General features: G+C 31.2%; 1 pseudogene; it reads right to left on the reverse strand.

The window, feature by feature from the left end:
• Positions 1-5,623: 5,623 nt before the first annotated feature.
• LOC145037883 (AT-hook motif nuclear-localized protein 18 pseudogene) lies at positions 5,624-7,088 on the reverse strand (annotated as a pseudogene).
• Between the last annotated feature and the right edge of the window lie 1,122 nt (positions 7,089-8,210).

Below are 8,210 nucleotides of genomic sequence, written 5' to 3' on the forward strand. Positions count from 1 at the left end.
TATTTTGTAGGTGGACAATGTAGTTGATGCTATTATAAAAGACCCAACATATAGCAAGAAACATTTTAAATGGTTTCAATCGATGTCGATAAAAGGTTGTGGTGGAGATAACGGAGATGCTATAATACCAGGGGTGATGATGAGGACAAGGATGGCCCTCAAGATGACGTTGATGATTAGTTGGTTTATATATGGTTAGTATGTTGAACGTATGTTAATGACTAAATACTTTATTGTCGGATTTTATTAAGTATGCAATTGATTTTTATTAATTAATAGATTAACTACTTTTCGTTGACAATGTGAATTATGGACGTATGTATTTTATGCGATTTTATTACTGCAATTTATGTAATTTTATTATTGCATTTTAGTGTAGTTATTTAAAATAAATAACAAATAAGGGGATTACCGGCAATCATGTGTATTACCAACGAAACCTAGCGCCGGTGAGGTACAATTCCGACGACGGATATTGTGCCGGTGATTGTATTGCGACACCAATACCGACGACAAGAACTATTACCAGTGAAATGTATTACCGGATACATCAATACCGATGACAAAAGGGTTTTAGTGACAGATTATTAGGCGACTTGTTGCGTGTAATACCTTTATTTTTTGTAGTGAATTTTAATCTTTAGCTCAAATAGTTCAAGCGCCCATTTATATTTTTAAGCCAAACGAGCATATAAAAGAGTGTGTATTTAGAAACATAACAAGACTAACATGCTGCTTCAATTTTTCAACAGAGTTTATTCTTTTTCGAGCTTACGTTTAACAAACTAATTAAAAAACTGAGTCTTGAAAAAGTAAATACTGAAGAAACCAATGATCGGATGTTAAACGAGTTGGGCAAGCTTGAGTAAAAAAATAACTTATCGGTCAAACCCCAAATTTCCAACTTCTCAACTCGTTAAAACTCTTAAATGTCGTTATATAGTTATTATAGAAGTAGAAGCATATCTAGGGTTCAACAAAGCATCTCCATTGGTCATTAAAGACAAACAAATTACTGTCAGTCATGAGAGAGAGAGAGATGTAACTGTTAAGCTAAAAATGGGGGGATGGATTGCATTTGCTGTTGCTTGCCTTGGAAAAGAGCCAAGATAAGAGCTATATTGCATTTGCACGTGTAAATCCAATGACACTCATCATCACTCTGTTCAAAACCTAAATAAAGACAGTCAAACAACACCCACATAGATCTATACAAACACAAATTTAGAGAGAGAAAGACTGAAAGAGATACACCCAGAGCCTTAAACACGCAGTTAAGTCCATACCTATGTGTTTTCTTCAACACCAGTATCTTAAAAATAACAACTTTACCATATTCTGCAACAACCCCAAGGACTCTTTTATTTCAATCCGGCTCTCATCAAAAGATGTACAAAAAGTTTTGTACTTGAGGTTGTATTACTTTTTCTTTTACTCAAATATATACTAATGTTTTGTCTAAATAAACGGAAAACAATATATATATATATATATATATATATATATATATATATATATATATATATTCTATTTTGTAAGAATAACTAAAATAAAATAAATGGTTTGGTAATATGAAAATGTACAATATAAAATTATTATTGTTATCATTATATATTCTTAGCAATTAATTCGTCTATGAGGTTATTATTGATTTTTTTTTTTTTTTTTATGATTCTGGTTCTATCAGAATATTTATTGATAATAGTATTTTGAAGGAATGCAAATAAACGAAAAGTGAAATAACAAAAATAAATAATAATTAATGAGAATGCACGATAATAACGATAATCATGTGTCGTTGAACGTATCTCTATTATCAAATAATCTATTCGCTTAATAATTCTTAAAAAATAAACTTGTCCACAAATAGCCGCACAGTACATGACTACCACATTATAACCTCTCTCTCTATCTCTCTAACTCTCTCTCTCTTTATATATATATATAGAGAGAGAGAGAAAGAGAGAGATAGATAAAGCATATAAATGATAAATATCAATATGAATGATCTCTAATTTGATTATACCAAAATATATTATATTCATAGGTGAATAGGATAATATTGTTATATATGTGAGTCTAATTAATTTAGATTATTTAGTTTACCATTTAAACCTTTTAAATACAAACAAATAAGTGTATTAAGATTTATAAGTAAATTTATTTAAATTCACATGTAAATGATCAATATTTGTTGCAAAAATCAAGTAGAATTATCATTTTAGTATGATGTAAAATATGTAAAAACTAGATATATATAGTTTAGATTAAAAATATGAATTCTGAATGAGGTTAAATTAAACACTACAACGGTTCAGATTAACAATGTGAAGCTCTAAATCAATTTAAAATTTATTAGAAATATTCATATAAATTTAATCGTGCTAAACCTAGAATATTTGATTAAATGTTTATTTGTAAAATACATAAATTTTGATATATATATATATATATATATATATATATATATATATATATATATATATATATATGGTTAGGTTCATGTGACACAACCTAATTTTGTGAGACCGTGAGACGCATTTTTTTTAGTTAATTCAAGTTCCAAAAATAATATTTAAAAAACAGAATTTTTGGATTTTTCCATTTTGTTTGTATTTTAAAATTATTTTTTTGAATATGTACAGTGTAATATTCTATTAGATTAGTTCACGTATTTTTAAAAAAAAAAATTGGAATTTTTTTTATTTTTTTTAGTTAATTCAAGTTTCGAAAATAATATTTAAAAAAAAAATTTTAGATTTTTCCATTTGTTTTGCATTTTAAAATTATTTTTTTTTAAATATGTCAGTATAATATTCTATTAAAATATTTCACGTATTTTATAAAAAAATATGATTTTTTTTTTAATTTTTTTTAGTTAATTCAAGTTCCTAAAATAATATTTAAAAATTTTTTTTTTTTTGGATTTTCCCATTTATTTTTTGCATTTTAAAATTAAGTTTTGATTTGGTCTCACGGTCTCACAAAAATAGAATACTCTCAAATGAACCTGAACATATATATATATATATATATATATATATATATATATATATATATATATATATATATATATATATATATATATATAGGTGGAGCCAGGTTGAAATGTTTCTAGCAACTATTGTATGCATGAATGCGCCAATAGAATTTAGGAATAATTAAATAATTAAAATTTGTAATAAGGGTAATTATGTAACTTTAGCATGATAATTAAAATAAAATCACTTAATTCATAGAAATTACCATAAATATCTCTTTGACCAACTATTAAACCCTAACTTCTCATATCATAAGTATTCTACTTATGCCTCCTCCCTATTGCCTCTTCCATCGGCAACCACAAAATCGTATCCTCCCCCATCCATTGACCTTCGGCCGCATCAGTTGAGTTTTGATGAATATGTCGACCATAACTCTGCTACAACCAACAAATGTTACAACACTAAGGGAGTGAATGATAATCAAAATACCAGCACGAGTAGCAACGAATTCAAACGAATTCTATTTCTCAAGACACCAAAAGGTTAGTTATATTTCCTCTGTTTCTTATTTAACTTAATCGACTTCTTCTACCTTAATTTCTGGTTTGTTGGAAGTTTCATCTTTGAAGAATCGAGTCTTATTCACTTTGAGTCAAAATTGATTTATGATTCTGATTGAGTATGTATCGATTGATTGGTTTTGAAATTGATTTCTGATTTTTCACCTTGAATCTAATTGCTATCTGAAATTGCACATGATGTTTACCTTGTTGTAGAATATGATGTTGATCTTGACATGTTAATTTGCTATGTGTAATGTGAAAGTGTAACTTCCACCCACCAGGTGTTCGACATAATGTCAACATTGCATTATTCTTCCTTAAACATTCTACATATTCTTATGTGATAATGATTTCTTTTGATTTATTCTAGATATTGTAAGTTATGTATACCTTAAATATTTTAAGCATTATGGTTTATGTTTATTTATTCTATGCATGATGGTTTGATAAAATGTTCACTTCAAATAATGCTATTTATTCTAATGTATGTTGTATACTAGTTATTCTAACTAGTTTTACTTATATTTTATGTTCTGTGTTGAATATTCTATATGTTTTATGTTCTTTGTCTTCAATTGCTAATTAAGCTAATTCTGTGAGAATGACTTTCTTTCCTCATCGTTGGGTGTTTATTCTTATCTTCAATTGTTTCATTCTTTAAGAATAGTTATTTCATTCTTTAAGAATATTATGTATGTAATATATTCTTCTATTTGAATAATGTGTAGAGAGTATAATAATCTTGGAGAATCACGTAAGAATAATTATACCAGAATTGTATTTATGGTATAATCACATAAGAATGATTATGGTGGAATCACATAAGAATGGTTTTGTAAAGGTTGTATTGCAATTGGCTGAAGTTTTAACATGATTTTTGTTTCTTATGTTTTTCAGATGTTTCAAGTTTTACCTAGGAATCACTTACCATCCTCAAGTTTATCTCCTTTTTGTAGCTCCTTGTACAAAATCATTCTCATGCAATACAATTCTAACAGAATACCAATCTCACAAAATGTCAATCTCATATAATGCTACCATATTTTGAAGTGGCTTAGATGTCAAACATACACAATACATCTAGAAACGAAACAACAAAGTGAATGAGTATTCTTTCAAGAATGCCAATATTTTTTTTGCAAGAGATTTCAAGATTAAATGTAATTTATGTTCATAGTTGTATTCTTTAATAATGAATGTAATTACTTATTCTAAATTATTAAACTTCATCTTATATAAAATTTATATTCATTAAAAATTATTGGTCCTATATGTGTTTATAATATTATGTTCATAGTTGTATATAATTCTGACATAATTACAAAATATCATTCTAATAAAATAACATTCTCATAGAATAACATCGGTTTATTATTACAAATTACGTTTGAAATTGAATTAATTTGAAAAAAAAATCAGATTTTTTAAATCAAAATCATTAATTATCCCATAAATCTCGACTTTTCCTTTTTTAAATTCGTCTGAATTGACTAAAATGTCCTTATGCTGAATTTTATGTGATTATATGATACATGTTACCCTATTGTACTATCATAGACCTTCAGATCATGATCTTTGATTATATTCAATCCGATGATCCAGATCTGTGTATTCTGGCACACAATAGTTACTAAAAACAAAATAATCTAAATATATATATATATATATATATATATATATATATATATATATATATATATATATATATATATGAGAGAGAGAGAGAGATTTGAATAATAAGATTTTTGAACTTGAAGATCTTTTTAAGGGTTTGAACATTGTTGTCAAACAGCTTAAAAGGAAACCTTTGAATATACAAATAAGAAAACATCTATGAGGACGCTGTCTTATATAGTTACTTTCCATTGATCCAGAATTGATTATTCAACACATAAAGGAATATTAATATAACATAAAAACCTTTAATATGAATAATAGTTGTGATTGTTTCTTACTAAGTTACAAGAAATTCCAAAATATAATGAAATAACGACAACGATATATGCCATCGGTTAATGTGGTGGTCTAGGTTTTTAAAAGAAATGAACAGAAAAATAGAAACCAATTCAAAGTTCAGAGAGAAAAAAAAGATATTGATTTCACAAGTTTTGTACAATCTTAAGTCCTGACCAGACATGCTATGGAGATCTAATCATTTCAACCAATTAACATCACAAACATACTAATTTATGTGAAACTTATGTAAGTAAAACAAAAAACACAAGAGAATTGCATGAAGTTAAAGTGACCAGTGAGAGGTCGAAGATGAATGTAACAAGATAGTGTGGTTCCTCTTCATTCTTACTAAAAAGGAGGCCGATTTGCTCCCCAATAAGCGTCCGTCGGTATTTGACATGAGTTTAACAGATTAGGAGGCAATCCATGAAATAACGATGAGTTCGCCTCATTCATGAGTTGTTGTTGGCCACTCATTCCAGGAGGTGATCCCAATTGTTCGTTACCGGATACAGGTGTAGACTCATCTTCCTCGAGAGGAAGCCTCTCGTAGGCAGCATTTCCAAAAGATGCTGCCATAATTACCACGGGTCCTGATGTCACTAAGGGCCCCATGACACCCCCTCCGACCACCTGTCCTTGACCACCGGCCAAGTATATTGTTAAGCCTGAAGCTGCAGGCGGGGCTGGAGGAGGTAAAAATGAACCTGAAAGCGATAAGATCTCGAATCTCCCATGTAGGGTAACAACCTCCCCAGCTGTTGCCGGTTGCTTTAGGGTTACGTTTGTAACAGTGCCACTACCACTCAATATGCATACCCCTCTTTGTCTTCTGGTTGCAAAATTTGCTATGCTTTCTTGGATATCACACCCATTAGCCACCTCCATGACATGAGATCGGAGCGCGTTTGGACTGTCACGTGTAATTATAATCGGAGGCTTTGGCTTGTTCTTCGATCCCGACGGACGTCCCCGTGGCCGCCTTGAACCGCCACTGCCACCACCACTACTATGATCTCCTTCTCCTCCGTTTACCACCGATGCTAATTCTCTATTACCATCATTATTATGACTGTGATTACCATCACGCTCGCGCTTCTGGCCGTGGTTGCGGCTGCTACTTCCACCGCTTTGCTCGTCCTCCTCCGGTGGCTGGTGGTGGTGCTGCTGCTGTTGAAATTGATGGTGGTGGTGCAGCTGAAGATCTCTTGTATGAAAAGGAGGAGGTAGAGGACGACCTTGAGCTGTTACTGGATTCATTTCTATCTTTTATTCTTCCCTTTATAAGGAAAGCTGTCAAATTCAGTTTGCTCTAAATTTTCCCCAATTTCCGATACTCTTTTTCTGTGTCTGTTGATCGTTTCTGAGTTGGTTGTCGTCGCTCTAATGCTGCTAACTTTCATCGGAAAACAGTTGGATGGATGATTTGTAAGAGCCAACCAAATTTTTAGCAGAATTCTCCATACTTCTACCTTGTAAATCACGAATTGACCCAGCTATAGAGAGATCATAAAGAGGGAATTGTATTCCAATGCTTATGGTTTTAGGGTTAGGTCTGAGAGAGAGAGAGAGAGAGAGAGAGAGAGAGAGAGAGAGAGAGAGAGAGAGAGGGAGTTTTGTTAAGAAGAAGAAGACAGCGTGCGCATGGGGGGCGGTGGGTGGGACCTACCTTTCTCTTTCCTTTGTCTCCATTGCAGCCTCGCTAACCCCACGTTCTCCCGTCTTTCTATTTTATTTTATTTATTTATTTATTTTTTCATTTTTCTAGTTTGTTGCTTTCTCAATAAATATAATATTCAATTCATAATTTCTGAAACGGTGAAAGTTTAGTACATTGAAAAAGATGTGTACATATAGTCATGATCATACTCAGTGTTAGCATACATAAACTCACACTACTACCAACCTGTTCTAAAAGGAATCCAGGGTTAATAAAGGTGTCTCATAATCTATTTTCTGGAAATATGTTTTGTGTCGTGTAGATTCGTTGTTCTTAAGATATATTTCCCTCTATGTATTCAATACTTGTGTAAATTGAACAACACATTCAAATTTTAATTTACATTATTATCGGCCATTCTTTCTTTCTACACTCCTTCATTCCTTCCCTTTTAACACGTCATCGTCCTTTTTTTTTTTTTTTTTTTTTCTGGTGGGCAATATGTCTTTTTCCATTTCTCAAGATAGTTCTCTCTCTATGAATACTATTCTCCATATGGTAACTATTAAGTTATCATCCACTAATTATCTACTTTGGAAAAATCATATGACCCAACTTTTTGCCTATCAAAAGTTATCTGGTCATCTCGATGGAACCCTGGTCCAGCCGCCTCCTACCATAATCTTTGATAGCAAAGTTGTTCCCAACCCCACTCTATCTTCCTCGTAGGAAAACGATTAACGAGCCATACTTTTATCGAATGCCTCCTTCACTAAAGAATCATTGGCTGAAGTTCTGGGTCTCCCAATTGCTCGTAACATTTGGCTTGCACTTGAAAATGCTTACAACAAGTCTTCAGTTGAGCGCATTCACTCACTGCATGACATGCTTCGTCAAATCAACAAAGGGACAAGTTCAGTATCTGACTTTGGTCGCCGGTCAAGACACTCTATGATCAATTGGCAACGATTGGAAATCCGGTTGCCGACATTGATAAGGTACATTGGTTTCTTTTTGGCTTAAGGGCTTCCTTTGAGACTTTTTCTA

This window comes from Lactuca saligna, chromosome 3, assembly GCF_052625555.1.
Source record: "Lactuca saligna cultivar CGN05327 chromosome 3, ASM5262555v1, whole genome shotgun sequence".
Taxonomy (NCBI): Eukaryota; Viridiplantae; Streptophyta; class Magnoliopsida; order Asterales; family Asteraceae; genus Lactuca; species Lactuca saligna.